This window comes from Pinus tabuliformis, chromosome 8 (genome assembly GCF_031772625.1).
Source record: "Pinus tabuliformis cultivar Carrire ecotype Pingquan chromosome 8, CPIR1, whole genome shotgun sequence".
Lineage (NCBI taxonomy): Eukaryota > Viridiplantae > Streptophyta > Pinopsida > Pinales > Pinaceae > Pinus > Pinus tabuliformis.
Window position 1 is genome coordinate 1774223513 of NC_142294.1, and position 24370 is coordinate 1774247882.

Here is a 24370-nt window from a genome sequence, read left to right on the forward strand (position 1 = left end):
AAGATATGGCACAACAAAATTGGATGAGAAAGTGGATGTAATAAAAAACACAAAAAAAGATGCAAACTTGGATGCAATAAGGGATGCAAAAGTGGATGCAAACATGGATGCAATAGCAGAAACAAAATTGGATGAAAAATATGGATGCAATGGAAGTAGATACATAAGAAGATACAAAATGAGATGCAAAACCCAACACAAAAGTGGATGCAAAAATAGATGCAATATTTTGATGCAAAAGTGGATGCAAAATTGGAAGCAAACGTGGGTACAACAGTAAGTACAAAACATGGTACAAATAGTGTCACAACAAAAGTGGATGTAATGATAAATGCAAAAAAAGAAGCAAATGAAGATGAAAAATAAGATGCAAAAAGGGATGCAAAAGCGGACGTAAACATGGGTGCAACAATGGATGAAAAATATGATGCAAAAGTTGATGCAACAAAATTCCATGCAAAAGTAGATGCAATATGAGACACAAAACCTGATGCAAATCTTGACAAAAAGGGGATGCAAAAAATGATGTAAAAATGGATGCAAAAAATGATTTAAAAAATGATGGAAAAGAGGATGCAAGAGATGATGAAAAAGTTGATGAAAGTGTAGACGCAAAAAGTGGATGCAATAAATGATACAAAAGTTGGCGCAACAAAATTAGGTGCCAAATTTGATGCAAAACATGGTGCAAAGGATGGCACAAAACTTGGCATAAAACCTGGCGTAAAACCTGGTGTATAACCTGATGCAAAACCTATTACAATACCTGGTGCTAAACTAGGTGTAAGACTTGGTGAAAAACTCGGTGCAAACTTTGCATCAATTTTTGCACCATATTTGATAAATGGACACAAATAGCACCAAAAATGGGCTGTAGATGCAAAAAACAAAGAAAAAAGGGATGCTAATCACAGGGTTTTGTTGTAGTGTTAAATTTTGGTTATAGGCATGATACATTCTCGTTGTATAGTGTGCTCTTGTTATCAATCTGGCTTATGGATTTTTAAGTTATTGAATGGTATATGAATTCATGGGCTAATACATGTTGTTGCAGCTAGTTTGAGAGGGCACTGGTCCTTTTTTATGGTTCTTTGATGAAATTAAGAAGAAAATGAACAAATATGTATTCATGACTTGTATTTACTATGTTTACCATGTGATTTACAAAATGTTTAGCATGTGTTTGACCATTTCTAAGTAGGAACTAGCCTTATTATTCAATATACTGTCTTATTATGATATTAGATTGAGTTATCGAAAGTCATGGGTAGCTGGCCTGTAGATAGCCCTGAAAATTTGGAAGTGGGTTGCTAGTCGCACCCTCTGAACTAAGAGAATTTGGCTACAACATAGAGGAAGTCCTGTACATGCGTCTGGAGCTTTCCAACCGCATTCACAACTTGGCATGCATGCGATTGGGATGTGGGGTGAAGAAAAAGTTAGTTCTAGCCCAGGGTAAGGTCATCAATAGACATTTTCTAGTATCTTGGTGATGCGGTGCTCCTAGGAGGTTGCAATATGTTTCCAATTTGTAGACTCCACTTCCATAACTTGAACTTGGATGTTGGGTCATTTCATAGTAACTCTCAGCTCATTTTTACCTTGGAGAGATTGTAAAATTAAGTAAATGCGTGGTGGGGTGTTACATCCACATACATCAATATGAATTAATTCAAGTATTTCCTCTGTCTTTTTTCTTTACGTATAAGAAATTCATCTCTATGTTTCTTTCCAAGTACACATGCTTGACATTCAACATGATCATTCTCCATTACAAGAAGAGCTTCAAGCATTGTGTTCTTCTAAAGTAACATTAAATTATTATCATTTAAATTCCCATACCTTTGATTCCATAAATCTACTATTGACATTGTTGTATATGCGAATTCTTGATGACTTATCCTAGTCACATCCAACTTATAAAACCCTCCAACTTTAGTACTTGTGGAAAAACTTTATAGTGATATTGAATGTCTTTAACAACACACTCTAATTTAACAAATTCCACCTTCAAACCTTAGTCATAAATAATAGAAACAAAAATTAATTTCTTTTTAATACTAGGAACATACATCACATTACGGATTTGTCTCTCTTGTACATTAGGAAAATTTCCGCCTATTACTCCATAACCTTGAACTTTAAGTGGTCTATTATCTCCTAGATAAACATATGTTCCATCAATGTTTTCATAATATTAATCAAACAAATACTTTTTACAATCCATATGTAGTGATGCACTAGAATCGATGTACCAAGCATTCACATCATCAGTTTCCATAGACAGTGCAACATCAAAAACAAATAATCTAATATTTTTAAACCCGTCACTGATTGAGGTGTCTTTGTCCATAAAATTTCCATTATGCCTTATGTTTCTTTGTTTAGACTCATTATATTTTCTTTTATAGCAATCTTTAGAGTGATGCCTAGGTTCACCACAATAATAACAATCATCATTTCTATTATCATGAGTTGGAAATTTAGATTGTGCCATACCTTTATGTTTTTCTTGAAACTTGCCTAATTTGTTATTGTCCCATGGCTTTCCTCTATAGGGGTTTTTACCCTTGGCTACCAATGTCAAATCTAAACTATTAGAGCCAAAATTAAAGTCTTTCATCCTCTCTTCCTATTGTAGAAGAATTCATGTCAATTCATCAATTGTAGGGGGCTTCTCTCTAGCCAAAAGAATTGAAACAAAAATTTGATAATATTGCACTAAGCCATTTAATGTGATGGTTACTAAGTTAGTATTAGACACATTTTCACCAATATATCCTAACATATCACTTAAATATTTGACACAGGACATGAAATTACTTATATTTTCATTTGCTTCAATTTTTATAGACAATATCTTAGTCTTCAAAAATAAGATCCATTTTGTATTTGATGTTTCATATAAAACTTTGAGCACATCCCACATTTGTTTCTATGTCTTTCAATATTTGATGTGAGGAATAATGTTATCGTTTATGGACATTCAAAAAAACACATTTGATTTCATCTCCCATATCTTCCAATCTGGAACAGATGCTGCAACAGTGGGTTTGGGCTCATCCCCACTCACAATTGACCAAAAATTATAACCCTCTAGTATTGTCAATAATTTGATTTCCAATTCACCTAATTTTTACCATCTAGTTTAGTGGATTCATTCAAAGAAGAATCAACCAAAAGATTTGACATAATGACAAATATCTCTTTCTCCAAAAAAGAAATTCTAAAAAGAAATTATAACTGTTGAACCAATAAAATCATTAAAACAAATTTACCAATTTAATTCTCTACATTTTGAAACCATTCACAAATATCTCTTTTTTCTTTTAATTTTTTTTAACCATTAAAAGACAAACACCCCACACAATAATGGTCACACCTCAAATACCTTTTAAATATTTTTCACCATTAAAGAAAACACCCCACCTAATAATCATCATACCTCAAATAATATCATCACCACACCTTCTAAAAAAAGTGTTATAATAATCATCATACCTCAAATAATATCATCACCACACCTACCCAAAACAGTGTTATAATAATCATCATACCTCCAATAATATCATTGTACCTTCTAAAAAAACGTGTTTTGACTTCACCTTTCCAATTTGATTTATTTATTTATTTATTTTTATTTTATTTTTATCTTATTTTTATTTTATGTTTTGAGACAGAAGTTAGAATACCTTTTTTCAAATTATTCGCTCACAATGTGAGATAATCTCTGTCACAACGTGACATTTTACCATGGTTGACAATGATTTACCATGGTTTATGATGGTTCATAATGGTTGATTTTTATATTGAGAAAATCTTTGCCATAATGTGACATTGAGCTATGGTTGACCATGCTTGACCATGATTATAAACCCAAGTGATGTATATTAAACCCTAGGATTATTATTGTAAACCTTATGAATAATATTATACCTTAAGAATATGAATCATTGGATTAATAAACCCAAGGGATTAATACTAAGACCCCAAGGGAAAAATATTAAATCCAAGGGATTAATATTATCAACCCAAGGTATTTAAAACCTAATATAAATATTATGAACCCTAAAATAAACATGGTTGGCCATGGTTGATTTTCATATTGACACAATCCTTGCCACAATGTGACGTTGGACAATGATTAACCCTGCTTGACCACGATTGATTTTCATATCGAGACAATCTTTGTCACAATGCGATGTTGGACCATGGTTGACCATGTTTGATTTTCATATTGAGACAATCTTTGTCACAATGCAATGTTGGACCATGGTTGACCATTGTTGACTATGGTTAACCATGATTGACCATGATTGATATTATAAACCTAAGGGATTGATACTAAAAACCCAAGGGGTTATAAAACCAAGGGAATAATATAAACCCAAGGTATATAAACCCTAAGATAAATATTATAAACCCTAAAATAAGCATGGTTGACCATGATTTATTTTCATATTGAGACAATCTTTGTCACAATGCAACGTTCGACCATGCTCAACCATGGTTGACCATGATTGATTTTCATATCAAGATAATCCTTGTCACAATCAGATGTTGGTCCATGGTGGACCATGGTTGATTTTCATATTGAGATAATCTTTATCAAAATACAATGTTGGAGCATGGTTGATCATGATTGTCACAATGTAATGTTGGACCATGGTTGTCCATGATTGATTTTGAAAGTGAGACAAGGTATTAATAGACCCAAAGGATTAATATACCCAAGGGATTAATATTAAAAACCCAAAAGATTAATATTGAGAACCTAAGAGATTAATATTAGAAACCCTTTGGATTAATATTATAAATGTAAGCGATTATTAATATTATAAATCCAAGGGATTAATAAACTCAAGGAATTTATATTATAAACTTAATGAACTATAAACCCAAGGGATTTATGTTAAACCGTGGGATTAATATTATAAACCCTATCAATATTATTATACCATGGGAATATGAACCCTTATATTAATAAACCCAAGGATTGATATTACAAACCCAAGGCGCTAATAAACCCAAGGGATTAATACTAAAAACTCAAGAGAATAATATGAAACCCAAGGAATTAATATTGCAAACCCAAGGTATTAATATTATAAATCCAAGGTATATAAACCCAGAGATAAATATTATAAACCCTAAAATAAACAAGGTTGACCTTGATTGATTTTCATATTGACACAATCTTTGTCACAATGAAACGTTGGAACATGGTTGACCATGATTGGTTTTCATTTGAGACAGTCTTTGTCACAATGTGACGTTGGACGATGGTTGACCAAGGTTGATTTTCATATTGAGAAAATACTATGATAAACCCTCAGAAAAATATTATAAACCAAGATATATAAACCCTATGATAAATATTATAAATGGTAAAATAAACATGGTTGACCATGGTTGATTGAGTCGAGAGGCTCATTCTACTACCCAATATGATGTGTAAGCCTACCCTTCCATCATAAAAATAAAAATTAAAAATAATTTAAAAATAATCTAAAAATAAAAATAAAAAAATAACTATACAAAACATGCAATAATGTCGGCTCATAAAAAAATTTGCATGTGAAGAAATTGGACCCCTCTCAGCTCATGTTAGTTCTGTATTTAAAGTGGATCTATGCTACTTTTCATATTGAGACAATCTTTATCACAATGCAACGTTGGATCATGGTTGAACATGATTTCTTTTCATATTGAGATAATCTTTGTCACAATGTGACGTTGCACTAAGGCTGATCATGGTTGATTTTCATATTGAGATAATCTTTGTCAGAATGCGACATTGGATGTCAGTTGACCATGATTGAGCATAATTGACAATAACTGGGAATGGTTGATTTACATATTGAGACAATCTTTATCACTATGTGACGTTGGACCGTGGTTGACCATGGTTAACCATGATTATAAACCAAAGGAATTTATATTAAACCCTAGGATTAATATTATAAACTCGATGAATTATCTTATACCCTAGGAATATGAACCTTTAGATTAATAAGCCCAAGGGATTGATATTATAAACCCAAGGGATTAATACTAAATCCCTAAGGGATTATGAACCCAATTGAATAATATGAAACCCAAGGGATTAATATTATAAACCAAAGATATATAAACCCTAAGATAAATATTATAAACCCTAAAATAAACATGGTTGACCATGGTTGATTTTCATATTGAGACAATCATTGTCACAATGCAACATTGAACCATGATTAGCCATGCTTGACCATGATTGATTTTCATATCGAAACAATCTTTGTCACAATGCGATGTACGACCATGGTTGACAATGGTTGATGAGGATCGGTTTTATAAGACATGGTTGACCATTGTTGACAATGGTTAATCATGATTGACCATGGTAGACCATGATTGACCATGATTGATATCATAAACCTAAGGGAATAATAATCACAAGAGATTATAAGCCCAAGGGAATAATATTAGACCAAAGGGAATAATATAAACCAAAGGTATATAAAACCTAAGATAAATATTATAAACCCTAAAATAACATGGTTGACCATGGTAAATTTTCATATTGAGACAATCTTTGTGGAAATGCGATGTTGGACCGTGCTCAACGATGGTTGAGCATGATTGATTTTCATATAAAGACAATCGTTGTCACAATCAAACATTGGACAATGGTTAATCATGGTTGATTTTCATATTGGGGCAATATTTGTCAAAAATGCGATGTTGGACCATGGTAGGTTATGATTGTCACAATGTGACACTGGACCATGGTTATTGACCATATTTGACCATGGTTTACTGTGGTTGACCATGAATGATTTTCATGTTGAGACAATCTTCTCATAGTGTGATGTTGGATCATGGTTGACCATGGTTGATTTTCATATTGAGACAATCGTTCTCACAATGTGGCGTTGGTAGATGGTTGGCCATAATTGGTCATGGTCGACCATGTTTGACAAATGTTGACCATGATTGACCATGATTGACAATGGTTGACAATGGTTGAGTATGGTTGATTTTCATATTGACACAATCTTTGTCACAATGTGGTGTTGGGCCATGGTTGACCATGATTATAAACCTAATGGATTTATAATAAACCATAGGATTAATATTATAAACCTTGTGAATAATATTATACTTTATGACTATAAACCCTTAGATTGATAAACCCAAGGGATTGATATTATAAACCCAAGGGAATAATAAACCCAAGGGATTAATACTAAAAGGCCAAGGGATTATAAACCCAGGGGAAAAATATTAAACCCAAAGGATTAATATTATAAACCCAATGTATATAAACCCTAAGATAAATATTATAAACTCTAAAATAAACATGATTGACTGTGGTTGATGATGGTTGATTTTCATATTGAGACTATCCTTATCATAATGTGACATTACACCATGGTTGACCATGGTTGATCATGGTTTATTTTCATATTGAGACTATCCTTATCATAATGCGACATTACACCATGGTTGACCATGATTGACTTTTATATCGATACAATCTTTGTCATAATGTGGTGTTGGACCATGGTTGACTTCATATTGAGACAATATTTGTCACAATGCGGCGCTGGAGCATAATTGACCATGATTGACGGTGATTTATTTTATAAAACATGGTTGACCATGATTGATCTTATAAACCCAAGGGATTAATACTAAAAACCCAAGGGATTATAAATGCATGGGAATAATATTAAACACAAGGGAACAATATAAACCCAAAGTATATAAGCCCTAAGATAAATAGTATAAGCCTTAAAATAAACATGGTTGACCATGTTTGATTTTCAAATTGAGACAATATTTGTCAGAATGCGACGTTGGACCATGCTTGACCATGATTGATTTTCATATCAATACAGTCGTTGTCATAATTAGACGTTGGACCATGGTTAACCATGGTTGATTTCCATATTGAGATAATCTTTGTTGCAATGTGACGTTGGATCATGGTTGACCATGGTTGTCACAATGTGATGTTGGACCATGGTTGACCATGGTTGACCATGGTTAATTTTCATATTGAGACAATCTTTCTCATAATGTGACATTGAACCATCGTTGATCATGGTTGATTTTCATAATGAGACAATCTTTGTCACAATGCAATGTTTGAGAATGGTTGACCATGATTGACCATGGTTGACCATGATTGACCATGGTTGACCATGATCAATATTATAAACCCAAGAGAATAATAAACCGAAGGGCTTAATACTAAAAACCTAAGATATTATAAAAACAAGAGAATAATATTAAACCTAGGGGAATAATATAAACCCTACAACAAATATTATAAACCCTAAAAAAAAATGGTTGACCATTATGGGTTTTCATATTGAGACAATCTTTGTTAGAATGTGACGTTGGACCATGCTTTACCATGGTTGACTGTGATTGATTTTCATATCAAGACAATCATTGTCACAATTATACATTGGACCATTATTGATTTTCATATTGAGACAACCTTTGTCGTGATGCGAGGTTGGACCATGGTTAACCATGATTGTCACAATGTGATGTTGGACCATGGTTGACCATGATTTCCCATGGTTGACCATGATTAATTTTCATATTGAGACAATCTTTATCACAATGCAAAATTGGACCATGGTTAACCATAGTTGATTTTCGTATTGAGACAATCTTTGTCACAATGTGGCGTTGGATCATGGTTGACAATGACTGACCATGGTTGACCAATGTTGATCATGATTGACCATGATTATAAACCCAAGGGATTTATATTGAACCCTAGCATTAATATTATAAGCCCTATGAATAATATTATACCCTAGGAATATGAACCCTTACATTAATAAACCCAAGGGAATGATATTATAAATCCAAGGGATTAATACTAAAATACCAAGGAATTATAAAGCCAAGGGAATAATATTAAAGCCAAGGGATTAATATTAAAGCCAATCTATATACACCCTAAGATAAATATTATAAACCCGAAAACAAACATGGTTGACCTTGGTTTATTTTAATATTGAGAAAATCCTTGTCACAACGTGATGTTGGACCACGGTTGACTATGATTGATTTTCATATTGAGATAATATTTGTCATAATGCGATGTTGGACCATGATTGACCATTGTTGATTTTCAAATTGAGACAATCTTTGTCATAATGTGACGTTGGACCATGATTAACCATTGTTGACCATGATTGATTTTATAAACCATGGTTGGCCATGGTTGACCATGGTTGATTTTATAAACCCTAAAATAGACAAGGTTGGCCATGGTTGACCATGATTGATTCTATAAACCCTAAAATAGACAAGGTTGACCATGGTTGACCATGATTGATTTTAATAGTGAGATGGCCTTTTTCACAATGCGACCTTGGACTATGGTTGATTTTCATATTGAGACAATCTTTGTTACATTGCGACATTGGACCATGTTTGACCATGGATGACCATGGTTGTCACAATATAATGAAAGGAGTATACAATTTGAAATTACATAATAAAACATTTATATAATTATTATTTTTGAGAATATTTTTATGGGCAATATATGCTATATATGTTTAGTGATTTATTATTATATGAATAATATTTATTTGAGGGTTGTACAAGAGTTAATTGATATAATGATTTTAATAAATATATTATAGAAATTTAGTAACTTATACCTATGTTATATTTAACTTAAAATTTAAATTTTAGAATTTTATTTTCTTAAGCCATTATGTATTTTATTTATCCGTCAAAGTCACCCGAGGATCGTACCCAACCTCAGCCACACTAGCCCTAAAACTCACTGGATTTTTAGCATGTCTCCTCCTCCTAGCATGGGCTCAACAACCTCTAAGAGATTTGATCCTAGGTCACCTTGCAAACAAGGTCCATCCTTGACACGAACATAGCAAGGTATTTCAATCAAATTAAAACAGGTTCATTTGTTAGATCTCTCTCCTGAAGTTAGGGATGCTTAATTAGGTCCGACCAATGGCCATTTTTGTCTAGCATATAGTATGCAGTTAGACCCGTTGAAACCATGAATATCCCAATCTGTTAGCTAAAACAAGTTTTGATTGAGATAAGAAGAATGGCCTAATGTTGTATGTTACATTGAATTATGGAAATACTGAATTAAAATACATGTGATCAACACTAAGAGGAACCAGGGATCTAGTATATTGAATTCAACTTTTGAAATATTGAATTAAACCAAACAAGACTGAAATCAAAGGAGGAGTGGGGGCTTAATTAAATAATTACCCACAAGTCTCTGGTTTCCTATCTCCAGTTGTCAATCAATTTTTTCATGACACGGATCATAATTATCATCTTCTACTGGAGGGTGAGCATGAACACATTACATATGCCTATTAAGTATCAAGCATGTTATTAATTAGCATAGATTTTGACATTACTGGTTTAATATTTATCGTGTTACCGTTTGTGGGAGTTTCAAAGGCCCTTAGAAATTTAAGATTTGAATTTATTGGGTTCAAATATCTATATTTTTTCAATTGAAACAACACCAAATCACCCTCCATCCTTTTTTACACTGGGATATATTTTTTCAAAATTTTCAATTGAAACAACATCAAATCATCATCCATCTGTTTTTTCATTTGGATATCCTTACAAAAGGCCTCCCCTTCCAAAACACAATAATCTATTACAAAGTACAAACCCGTTAGATTCATTGTAACAAAAACAAAAAAGTAACTCACAATACTATACTATAACCACACTGCTCAATTTAGTCAATGGAAGGTGGGAAGAAGATGACGTCTTACAAAATGATCATAATACCAACCACTTGGAATTTGATTGAATAAAGTTTTAAGATAATATGGAGGTGATTTTTGGTTTTGCCAAAACATGGTTATAGAATATGGTCAGAGACACATTCTCTAATATGAATTTCCATTATAAAGATGTGGACATCTTAGGATTAGAGTCACATTCTTGAATATGACTTTCTACTATAAGATGTGGACATCTTATAATGATGCATCATTTGGAAATGTGTCTATAGCTATGATCTTTTTGAGATTTAAATAAGATATATATAGCACTCTAATAAATATAAGAAAAAAATAATAATATTATTTTGGTTTTTAATTTTTATTATAATTGGAAAAAATTATTATATTAAAAGATATTAACTACATTAATATGGAAAAGAACTTATAATGTTATATTAAATATATGAAAAATAAAAATAAAATTATATCATACTATATAATATTTTCAAAATTATATTATATTTATGTGCTACCATGATCATGAAATTTTTGAAATCTAACTTTTAATTAACTATCTGTCTTTCCATTAATAATTTTGAATAATCAAGTAATACCATCCTCTTGAAATTTAATTAATTTTTAATTAACTGACTTTTTGTGTTGACATTAATAATTTTCAATAATTAAGTAATGGTATGCAATTCAAACCTTTTCACTTTTTCGGTGAATGGTAGATGTATACAATGCTATTTACATGGCGCAATATGCAAGGACCAGAGAGTATCTCTCTGTGATACCACTACTATGTATAAGGAATCAACGCATGTTAACATTTGCAGAATAAATCCATCCTTAGAGATTCCGAAGTGGCCCGGCGTGATCGATCTGCTGGAACTGCTGTTAATGAATAATCAATTTCAGAAGATATGATTCAGCTCCAGAAAGATGTGGAAGGCAATGTCCTTAAAGGAAACGCTTTTTAAGAGAATCCGCCTTTCAAGAGATGAAAGATTCGAAAATTCAGACAATTTAAGCTTCAACTTTGTTTGTCCCAAGGACCTCCACCACACGGGAATCTCTCTGATGGGAAGATTCGAAAAATTCAAACAATTTAAGGTTCAACTTTGTCTGTGCGAAGGACTTGCCCCACTCGGGGATCTCTCCGAATTAATTAAGTTAATGAACAATGAGTTTTGAACCATGTCATTCGGAAAATTCCCAAGGCAATGTCCAAGGCACCATCCCTGTGTAATAAGAACTGCCACAGATGAACTGCTAGACCATAGCTCAGACGATATACGTTATTCTCTATTGACTATTTCCATCCCAAATCCAGACAATGTCTTTGAGAGCCGGTCTCAGCTCTTGGCTGCAGAAGTTACTGTACTCCAACATATCTCCCTCGGTCTTGTGAAGCTGCACCATAAGGAGTGAGGGCGTGATTTCGAAAATCTCGGCATCGATAGACAACTGACCCTTCAGCCCCAGCTCCGAACCCTGGAGCTCGATCTTACAATCCTCGTTCTTCTTGATGCTGAATCTCAACGCTTTGGTGATTTCCTCAAGTTTTGATGTTATGGTCGATGTTGGTTGAATTGATGTGAACCACAACTCCTGCTTCACGATCTTCTCCTCAAACAACCCTAACAGATTGAACGCCGATGACAAGGAGATTATGTCGAAGGCATTGAAGTGGGCCGGCTTCGGAACAAAGAATGCAAACTCGACATCGTTGAGGCCGACATCGACATTGTGAGCTTGTCGAGGTTTGAAGCCCAACCTGAACCAGGGGACCTCCATGAGCTGAGGAACGGTGATCCTCGTTTGGGGATTGTGGTCTAGCAGTCGGAAGAAGAGCCGCCAGAGGTCGGAGGAGAACAAGGGCAGGCACTTGAAGTCGCCCTTGTAGATTTTCTTATACAGTGCCATCAGATTCACATCCTGGAATGGCAAGTAACCCACCCTGAGCATGAAGAGTATGATCCCACACGACCAGATGTCGGCCTTGGCGCCGTCGTAGCCCTTCATCGTTATGACCTCCGGCGCCACGTACACTGGCATGCCGTAGGCCTATTGGGAATTTTCTAGTAAATTCCAAAACAAAATCACTGAACAGAGAGTAATACTCTATTTTTGCCACAAGATCTTTAACACAAGGAAGCATAAAAAAGATTGCTGGAGAAGCTCAGAGTTTTTCACACACATAAAAACTTTATATTCATTAAGAAACAACTGCTGTTACAAAAATATTCTTCCTCTGCCTCAGGGATTACACCAAGAACATTTCAACAAAAAAAATTACTTTGTCTCCTCCTGAGATTTTACACTGCTGTGTCTAAAAATCTCTTACATTTACTGCTGAAAAAAATCCTCTTGTTTCATTCATGCTGCTGCATTACAAAATAAAAAAAGCTCGTCTCTGCTGGAGAGATCAACACACTGCTGTGTGGAAATTACACATAGATTTTTTTCTCACGCTGCTGCGTGTTCTTTTTTTTTCATATTCAAAACTACACATACGCACTGTTGTGCCTTTTTTTTTCAATACATGGTCAACATGAAAAAAAACAACCAAAAAACATTTTATATATTACGTATGTCATTACATATATTTTTAACAAAAAAATGAATGACCATACTTCCGTGAGCAAATAAAAAACATTAAAATTAAAATTTCACCTACAATTACTATCCGCAGTAAATTCTATTAATTACTTCACTGGTAAACTGGCAGTCAAACAAAAACGTTTACGGCACGTCAAATTCATTTGTTGCAGGCCTGTACGTAGCTTGGTTGCAATCAACGATGGACAGCCTTCCTTTCAATCAAATGGCTATCGCTTGCCCAATCCAAACGAACGTTACGTCCCGATGAAAAGTTGTTTTGCAAAACATACTGAGGACACACATCAACACAGGGTTTTATCGTGTCCGTTTGCAGGAAAACCACCTTCCAACAAAAGTGGTGCGATAAGGTTCAGCGGTTTTCTGTATTAAATGCGCACGACAGTTTGAAATTAATATTTCAACACTCCCCTTTAATTTCAACTGTTGGGTTATCAGTCATACCCAGCCATTTTCTCAAAAACTCAAAACTTTTCTAGTCCAATGGCTTGGTCAGAATGCCTGCAACCTGCTCCTGAGTCCTACAATGTTTTAAAATGATTTCTCCATTGTTCACCAATTCCCTGATATAATGAAACCTTGTGTCAATGTGTTTCGTTCTCTTATTAAACACATAATTCTTGGATAATGCAATAGCTGAGCTATTGTCACAAAAAATCACTGTTTCTTTTGCCTGCTCTTGGCCTAAGCTCCTTAACATTCTTCTCATCCAAACTGCTTGACATGTTGCTGCTGTAGTTGCCACGTATTTTGCCTCTGCTATAGACAATGCTACAATAGGTTGTTTCTTAGAAGCCCATGAAATGGCTCCTGAACCCATGTGAAAGACATAATTAGATGTGGTTTTCCGATCATCTACACTTCCAGCCCAATCACTATCAGTGTATCCAATTAAATCTAAACATTATGAGACAGTATATAAAATGCAAAACCTTTTAGTACCTTTAACATACCTCAGAATTCTTTTTGTTGCCTGCCAATGTGCTTCTTTTGGCCTCTCCATGAATCTGGAAATTAAACTAACAACAAACATTATATCTAGCCTAGTTTCAATCAAATACATGAGGCTGCCAACTATGCTCTTGTACAAACTAGGATCAAAATCCTTGCTACTGTCCTCTTTGCTGAGTTTTAATCCCATCACTGTGGGAGTGATTGCTGCCTTGCTGTCCTGCATAGTGAATCTCTCCAATACTTCCTTAACAGATTTTGCTTGTGAAATAAAAATTCCATTTTCATTTTGATCTACTTCTATTCCTAAGAAGTATCTCAGCAAACCCATGTCAGTCATTTGAAATTCCTCTTTCATGACTGCTTTGAAATTTTCAATGAGATATCCATCATTACCTGTGAAAATAACATCATCAACATATAACACAACAACTAGTATTTTACCATCCTTTTCTTTGATGTAGAGGGTGGGTTCTCCCTCACACTTTGCAAATTCATTTTCCAGTAGATAGGAATCTATCCTACTGTACCATGCTCTTGGTGCTTGCCTAAGCCCATAAAGATCTCTCTTCAATCTGCACACTTTGTGTTCTTGTCATTTTTTTTCATAGCCTAGAGGTTGTTCAATGTAGACCTTTTCCTTTAACACTCTATTTAGGAATGCTGACTTCACGTCCATTTGGTAAACTTTCCACTTGTTTTGTGCTGCTATGGACAACGCTGCTCTCATTGTTTCCATTCTAGCAACTAGTGTGAATGTTTCCTCATAGTCTCTCCCATACTGCTGCTTATATCCTTTGACAACCAGCCTTGCCTTATGTCTTTCTATTTTTCCTTCAGCATTACTCTTGGTCTTGTAGACCCATTTGACTCCAATGAATTCTTTTCCTTTTGGTAGTTCAACCAAATCCCATGACTTGTTTCTTCCTATGGCATTGATCTCCTCATCCATAGCTTCTATCCATTTCCTATCCTTAATTGCATCTTCGAAATGAATAGGGTCATCAACATGACAATATAAAGAAAACAAAGAATTCATACCTTCATCATAAATGTCACTTAAATTTCTGAACTTCTTACCTCTTTCATTTGGTGTACAAGTGCTTGAAGAAGCACTTGAATTTCCTCCTTGTGGTGTGATTGGAGAAGCACTTTCATTTCTCCTCAAGGGTGTCTCTTGCTGTCCTTGTGTTGGCACTGCTGTTTGGGGATGTATTTCAGCCATCTCCTCATCATCTTCATCATGAGACAAATAGTTTTTAACATTCACTGTTTTCTCTATGCTTCCATCCCAAGCTTCCTTCTTAATGAATTGAACATCTCTACTCACAAAAAACTCCTTGGTAGATGGGATATACAATCTGTAAGCTTTGGATTCCTCACTGTATCCAATGAAAATACATTTCTCCCCTTTGATGTCCAACTTCTTCCTTAGCTGATCTGAAATGTGTGCATAAGCCACACAACCAAAAACTTTCAAGTGGGTGACTCCTTGCTTTCTCCCACTCCATGCTTCTTCCGGAACTTTGTTCATGACTCCTTTTGTTGGGAATCTATTCAAAATATATACTACACAGTGTACAGCTTTAGCCCAATAATCATTTGGCAAATGCTTTGCCTTTAACATACTCCTCGCCATATCCATGATTGTCCTGTTCTTTCTTTTGGCAACTCCATTTTGCTGCGGAGTGTACCTAGTGGTAAACTATTTGTGAATTCCATTTTCTCTACAAAAATGTAGAAATTCTTTGGAGATATACTCACCTCCTCTATCAGTCCTTAAAACTTTGATATGCATCCCGCTTTGGTTTTCCACAAGTGCCTTGAAATTTCGAAATTTTTCAGACACTTCACTTTTGTTTTTCAGGTAATAAACCCAAGTCTTTCTGGTGAAATCATCAATGAATATTAGAAAATATTGGCTGCCTGCTAGTGATGGAGTTTGCATCGGTCCACATAAGTCTGAGTGGACAATCTCTAAGGGTGCCTTTTCCCTTATGCTTTTCCCTGATGGAGAACTTTCTCTATGTTGTTTCCTCAAGATGAAACCTTCACAAAGGTTTTCTAGGTTCTCTATCAATGGTAATCCTCTTACCATTCCTTTTCTACTCAACAAATTAAGACCTCCAAAGTTGAGATGTCCAAATCTCAAGTGCCACAACCAATTTTCATCCTTTGGTACGCTTTGGAAAGCCTCTTATGTCACTGATGCTATTACTTCTTTATTTTTCAAATCTTCCCTTATTCTGAGAGGGAACATCTTGTTCCTCTTCATATTCACTTCAGCAATACATCGTTTGCTGGGTGCTCTATCCATGATGGTGCATACATCATTCACAAAGAAAACATTGTAACCCTTTTGAATAAGTTGTCCAATACTTAAGAGGTTACACTTCATTCCAGGAACATAATAGACATCTGCTATGGTTTTATTTTCACCTTTCTTTGTAAATATTTTTACTTCTCCTTTTCCCATAACAAAAATTTTACTATTAGTCCCAAGTGTGACTTGTGATTTCACATTTTGATCTAAAGCAGAAAACAGGGCTATGTTTCCTATCATATGGTTGCTGCAACTGGAGTCTAGAAACCATGTATCATCACTATTTGTTTTAACCATATTACAAGCTAACAACACATTATCTTGGCTGATATTTTCTCTAGTGATATTTGCACTAGATCTATTACTCATATCATGCTGCTTCTTCCTACATTCATTTGCATAATGCCCAATTTTTTTACAATAATAACATTGGACATTGGATTTTTCATACCTTTGTCCTTGAGCATGATGTTGTCCACTTTGTTGATTGCTGCCTTGGCCTTGGTTCTGATTTGGATTGCTGCCTCTTCCTTGAGTGTTTGCTGGACTGTTTCTTCCACCTCTGTTTTGGCTTTTGCCTCTTCCTCTCTTGTTTCCTCTGCCTTGACCTCTTCCTCTTCCAAAGGACATCTGGGTCTTAAAGGCTTGCTCTAGAGATGAGTTTTCATTTCTACTCAACCTCTGCTCATTTGTTATCAGTGATGCATGAAGTTCATCAACTGAAAAATTTGTGAGATCCTTTGTCTCTTCTATGGTGGTGACAATCACATCAAACTTTGAGGGTAGGACCCTCAATAGTTTCTCCACAATCCTCCTTTCTTCAAGAATTTCTCCATGAGTCCTTATCTGTGTGACTGGACCAATCACATGTGTGAAGAATGAGTCAATACTGTCTGACTCCTTCATGCATAGATTCTCAAAATCTCTCCTCAGCAACTGTAGTTTTGTTATCTTCACTTTCTCCATGCCTTGATAGGTTGTATTGAGAGTTTGACATGCTTCTTTGGATGTCTTGGCTGCTGCTATCCTTGGAAACACACTCTCATGCACTGCTTGATAAAAAAATATGAGGGCTTTCCTGTCCTTCTTCTTATAGCTCTTCAACAGATCTTTCTCTACCTGTGTCAAGTTATTAAACTCTTCTTCATCTGCTGGTTCTTCAAATCCATATTCAAATAATTCCCATAAATCATGAGAAGCAAACAGGGCTCTCATGGTTATTGCCCAATAGTCATATTTTTTCCCATTAAACTGTGGGAGCTGAGTATTAAAAATACCCATGCTAGTGCTGGTGCTGGAGCCAGCCATTCCTTGCACTCTCAACTATGCTTCAAATATTTGACTGTGTATTTAAAAAAAACACTGACTGTCTTCAACAGCTACACAAAAAACTTTGAGAAATACCTGGATCCTTTCTTGACTGAGTCTTCACTCTGCTGGAGAAGCTGCTGCAGCAAAAGAACCTTCCTTCAGCTTCTTTGACACCTTCAAAGAGCCTGGACAAGCTCTAATACCACTGTTGGGAATTTTCTGGTAAATTCCAAAACAAAATCACTGAACAGAGAGTAATACTCTATTTTTGCCACAAGATCTTTAACACATGGAAGCATAAAAAAGATTGCTGGAGAAGCTCAGAGTTTTTCACAAACATAAAAACTTTATATTCATTAAGAAACAACTGTTATTACAAAAATATTCTTCCTCTGCCTGAGGGATTACACCAAGAACATTTCAACAAAAAAAATTACTGTCTCCTCCTTAGATTTTACACTGTTGTGTCTAAAAATCTCTTACATTTATTGCTGAAAAAAAATCCTCTTGTTTCAATCACGCTGCTGCATTACAAAATAAAAAAAACTTCTGTCCCTGTTGGAGAGATCAACACACTTCTGTGTGGAAATTAAACATAGATTTTTTTCTCACGCTGTTGCGTGTTCTTTTTTTTGCATATTCAAAACTACACATACGCACTACTGTGCCCTTTTTTTCAATACATGGTCAACATGAAAAAAAAAACAACCAAAAAACATTTTACATATTACGTATGTCATTACATATATTTTTAACAAAAAAAATGAATGACCATACTTCCGTGAGCAAATAAAAAAAATGTTAAAATTAAAATTTCACCTACAATTACTATCCGCAGTAAATTCTATTAGTTACTTCACTGGTAAAGTAGCAGTCAAACAAAAACGTTTACGGCACGTCAAATTCATTTGCTGCAGGCCTGTACGCAGCTTGGTTGCAATCAACGATGGACAACCTTCCTTTCGATCAAATGGCTATCGCTTGCCCAATCCAAATGAATGTTATGTCCCGATGAAAAGTTGTTTTGCAAAACGTACTGAGGACACGCCTCAGCACAGGGTTTTATCGCGTCCATTTGGAGGAAAACCACCTTTCAGCAAAAGTGGTGCGATAAGGTTCAGCGGTTTTCTGAATTAAATGTGCACGGCAGTTTGAAATTAATATTTCAACAAGGCCGTGTGGAGAAGCCCGTCCTGTCTAAATTGCTCCGGCAGTGCGCTGAGCCCAAAGTCGCAGATCTTCATGTCCCCGTTCCTGTCTAATAACAAGTTCTCTGGCTTCAAGCCCGGTGGTACATGCCCCCGCTGTGGCAGAAATTCACCGCGCTGATTAATTGTTGAAAATGCTTCCTCGCCTCCTCTTCTTTCAATTTCCGCTTTTTGGCAACCCTCTTGAAGAGCTTGCCGCCCTTAACGTACTCCATGACGATATAAATCTTGGACTTTCTCGCCATGACTTCGTAAAGCCGAGCGATGTTGGGGTGTCAGACCAATTTCATTACGGAAATTTCCCGTTTAATCTGCCCGCTCATCCCGACCTCGAGGATTTTTCGTTTGTCCATTACCGTAGTGGCAACATTCTTGCTGTTTTTGAGATTTCTGGTGTGGTAGACCTTGGAAAATGTCCCTTGCCCCAACAGGCGCCCTAATTCATACCTCTCCATTAGAATATTAGGTTTCATCTCAAACTCGAAACTAAAATCAAAAATCTGTGTGGATTAAAGTTGCTGCAGAGGCGGCGTCTTCGTTGTATAAGGCCTGTGAAGTCGCTTTCCGGCATCCGTTCCATTGTGCCTGGCGTAGTCCGGATGTGTTCCGGTAGAGCCCGGCATAGCCTGTGTACAGGAGCTTTGATAGCCTGGAAGACAAGAAGCAGTATAAACCTTTGAAATCTAGTTAAAGCGTGAGTGTGGACATATCCAACGTATCCAGGAGTCCCAAGTCACTAGAATAATGTGAGGGAGGGACAACCTATAATGTTGGGCTCTATGCATAAATTTACGCTTTGTGTGTTGTGATTCATGGCACTTGTCTTTCTATATATTTCATCCTCGTGTCATTCCGTCCCACATACACAAAATCTCTCCAAGTAACTTGTTTGCCCGACTTTCCTTTGTTGGGGCGGATCTCGTTGCTTGGGAGGAGTTGGTATCCTTCAGAGACAGGTTGCAGCCTTGGGTTATTCCAATGGATAATGGGCATGAAATGCGAATATACTTTCTGTTGGTTTTTGTTAGGTAACCTGTGATGTCAACATGACACTTGAATTTTGTTTTTAATGCTGATAGGGTTTCATTTTATTTTGTCTTCATTTTAAAAATTAATCTTTTTACTATTTTTTATATATTAATAAAATATTTATTTATTAAAAATATAAATTATATTTTAATTTTATTTTGAAAATTAATCTTTTATAATTTTTATATATTAATAAAATTTAAAAAAATAAATTATATTTTATACCTTATTTTAATTTAAATATAGATTGCACATTTATTATGTTTTTGTTCACATCAAAAGGAAAAGTGTAATCTTTTACCTTAGTTGTATGGATCATGACTTTAGAATTTGAAGCCCCTTAGTGTTGGCTTCTAAGGTGTTAAACACTTCCTAAATGGTTTGCCCCCTTCAATTTTCAAAATTCAAGAGGTTAGAAGTTTAAGACCAACTAGAATTGAGTTACTTAATATTATTTTAGATAATTATATAGAAAATGATGAAATGTAAAGGGGTAAGTATGGGGTTATTTATAATTTTGAGGGATAACGCGAGTTAATTTATTTTAGAGTTTAGTGAAATTTTTATCAATTAAATAAAAACATTTATTTATATTAAGGTTAAAAAAATTATAATAATGAAGATATAGAAACTCGTAGTTTAATTTTTTATTATTATCATTTATGAAATGTAAGTTTTGTTTTCTTCACAAATTTTATGTCTTTATAGATTGATTTTAAGAATATTAGGAATTGTAAAGTGTTTCCAATCCATTGTTTTTTTCCACGTTATTTGATCTTTGTACAAACTCCATGGAAAACATGAGACTGTTATTAAATATAGGTATGGTGATTCAAAATGTTGAGGTCCCCTTCATAGACAATTTCCCATGAAATTAAGCTATCTAAACATTAGAAATTCCTTGTGGTTTAAATCGATACACCAGTGGTGTGATCATGTTTTCCTCAGGTCCCGTATACTCCTCACTAATATATCTAAGTTTAGACAAAGGTGCATAATTAATGACAATCAGATAACAATATCCAACAAGGATGGGATACATTTGGTTTGCTCAGGGTGATGTTCATTTAGTCTAGTTGTTGTTCGACCTATCTTTTCTTGTGGTCTGATTGAGCCATGGGAATTTCAGTATAATATTGATGATGTGGTTTTTGGCTCTGTTTATCCTTGGTATGCTACCTGGTTTTCTTTTCACTCTCTGCATGTTTTTGTAGTAGTGATTTCAAATTATTTCACCGTGGATGAACACTGGCACACCGGACAATGCACTTAATGAAAATCTGTAAACATTCATCAATTTATGAGAAGGCTTTTGCAACATTCAAGATGTGGAAAATCCTATAGATTCACAAGCTCATGTAATGTACTAAAGCACAGGACAAGAATCTACTTCTACTTTCAACTAGCGAACGCCAATAGATTGATGAAAACAATATGAACAAGAAGAGGATAAATCATTGTCGCATAACACAAGATGTATCTAGGGAAAGCCACTACTCAAAACCCCGCTATCTGTATTGCATAATCATAAATAAGAGTGAAGATACAAAGCTTGTTCTCATTAGAAAAAATTTTCACATGTATGCTCAACTCTCTCCACTCACAAGCTAGCTCTTGGCCAACGCTTGGCCAATTCTGCAGCTCTCCAGGCGCCTAATCTCTTGCGTAATTACTAGGTTGAATATCCCATATTTAAAGGGAATTCATACTTCCAAAACTGCGCAATCCAAACATAGGATCAATCTTTGATGCATGCATGGTATTTACACTCCAGTAAATAATGCAACTGATGGTACATTGTCCTTGCACTCTAGTCTCAACTGGGGGTCTTTCTCAGAATCAACATGCACGAATTTCTGATGAGGGAATCTTCAGTTAACTAGAGTGACACTTGTGGATGCACTAGTGCACCAATTGACTGTTAACTCTCTGTTAGTTCCTACAAACAGTTTGGAACTAATTTAACTGAACTTAACTTAGTAAACTAAGTGATCTAGTTTCCAACTCAATTTAAACTCATACTGGACCCCTAAAATTTAGGGAGAACATATACATGACTTCAGAAATACTTCCAACTCAAAATTCCTAAGCTAATTAAGTTAATTAAACTTAATTAACTATTTACATGTTTTTTTTTTAATTGAATCTTGGAGTACCCATAGTAATGATCATACTTGTAAACATTAATTCTCAGTTTAATTCAATTTTAATTCTCAGTTTAATTCAAGGACAAATTAAACTGGAATTTCTTGTTGTCATTTCTCAACACAATGACCTTCAAGTAGAAATCATGCAACTAAAAGAGAGTGTCATCTCAACTAGAAGTTCACCTTGTCAAGAAATGTAAGTTTTATAACTTTATAGCAAGTAATGCACTCAAAGATTTTATATATATAGAAAAGTAAGAAATTGTAGACGCACATAATGATTAGATATTTACCTTGTGTTGACACCTAATAATGAACAACCTGAATGAATAATACGAGTTCTGATTTGAGGAGTTACCTCCTGGTCTAACATGGTATCAGAGTAGGTGCCATTTTTTGGCTTCCTTTTTAATTTGTAACTCCTATTATGTTTTTCCTTTGTTTTTCATCTTTTACAGATTGACATCTCTGTCAAAACCCTGCAAAATCTCATTCATTATTGTTGTGTTGAATGGCGCATTGAAGCCAAAGGTGCTATAGTAACTTGGATTTCCTCCCTTGGGCCGGATCTCAAATTTCATGAACCCGCATATATAAATATCGTCGGGTCCGCTTTTAATCGCATATCGCTAGTCGCTTAGCCTCGATAAATACTGCTGCATGTTTGCAATGCGATCATACCCTTCATTAACCCTTTCGTATTTGAAGCTCCGTAGACATTTTCTTATTCACCGCATATCCTTTTTCATATAAACTACCAATGGTGATGACATAACCTGCTTGGACACAGTTCCCGAGGTTTCACTTTATCGAGCTCATTCTCCACTATATATCTCAAATTCAAAGATCCGACGATCTATAGTGATTTCGGGTGGACAACTTGCACGAGAGTCACCCGCTCGAAATGAGCAGTTTCTCTCTCTCCTTTAGATGCTACGTGTCCATCGTTGAATGGAATCGGGCACTCTCCACTAAATACCACTTACCATTTCTCATCCACCGGAAATCTCGCTTATCACTTTAGAACTGCCCTCCATATTGGTTAATACCCCGACTTGATTTGCTTGCAATAACCATTGATCGCCTACCATCGACGACCCTCCTTCATATTTCTGTTTTGCTCATCTCCGCCGATTCATCTCCGCCGTTCATCTCTACTATACACAACAGCAAAATAACTATAGCTCCGGTCAGACTCTAGTATTCGAGTGAATGTTGAATGTTGTTAAGTAGAACATTGTTGGTATAACAATCATTTTATGAGTAAAATTTTGCAGCAACAATATTTTTCTCCACTATACATAGATTTTACAATGCATTCAATTATATCTATTTTGGGAGTAGTTCTCAATGGAAAGGAGAAGTATACTGAATGGTCGCGGAAAATCTAACACACTCTCATTTTTAATGAGCTATGGAAAGGAGTGTGTGTTGGAGAAGGAGACGAAGCGCAAGTCCAGCCTACCTCAAACAAGGAGCTCGTCAATTGGGAAAATAAGAGCAACAAAGCCTATGCATTGATTGCAGCATCAGTAAGTTAACAGGTGAGTCAACACATTTCGCCATTTTCAAATGCATTTGAAGCCTTAAAAAAGATAAATGAACTGTATGACTCACACTCTACACTTGAAGTTGTTCAACTCATGATTAAACTCTTCACCCTTGAATTGCAAAATAATGATCCTCTTGCTCTTGCATCTGAAGTAAAATCTATAATGCATGATGTCAAAGTCACTAAGGTTAAATTGGATATTCCTTTGATGCTTTTCTCAAGGCACTTTATCCTACTTACTCCAGTTATCTTGATTCATTGCAAGCAAATGGAAATCTCAAAGATATTACCTTTGACTCTCTTGTAAAAAAAATTGCTAAAAGAGAGAAAGCTTTTGGAAATAAGATAGCCTCTGAATCTTCTGAAAGGGTGTGTGCCTTGCTCATAAAGAAAATAATCTTGCCTAATATTCTTCCAGAGGAAGAGGTGGTCGAAGAGGAAGAGGAAGATATTTCAGAGGCAGGGGGGGCAGACACTCT

At 35.1% G+C, this 24370-nt stretch overlaps 1 pseudogene; it reads right to left on the bottom strand.

The window, feature by feature from the left end:
• Positions 1 to 11686: 11686 nt before the first annotated feature.
• On the bottom strand, positions 11687 to 19501 carry LOC149243271 (CBL-interacting protein kinase 2-like; annotated as a pseudogene).
• Positions 19502 to 24370: the final 4869 nt, after the last annotated feature.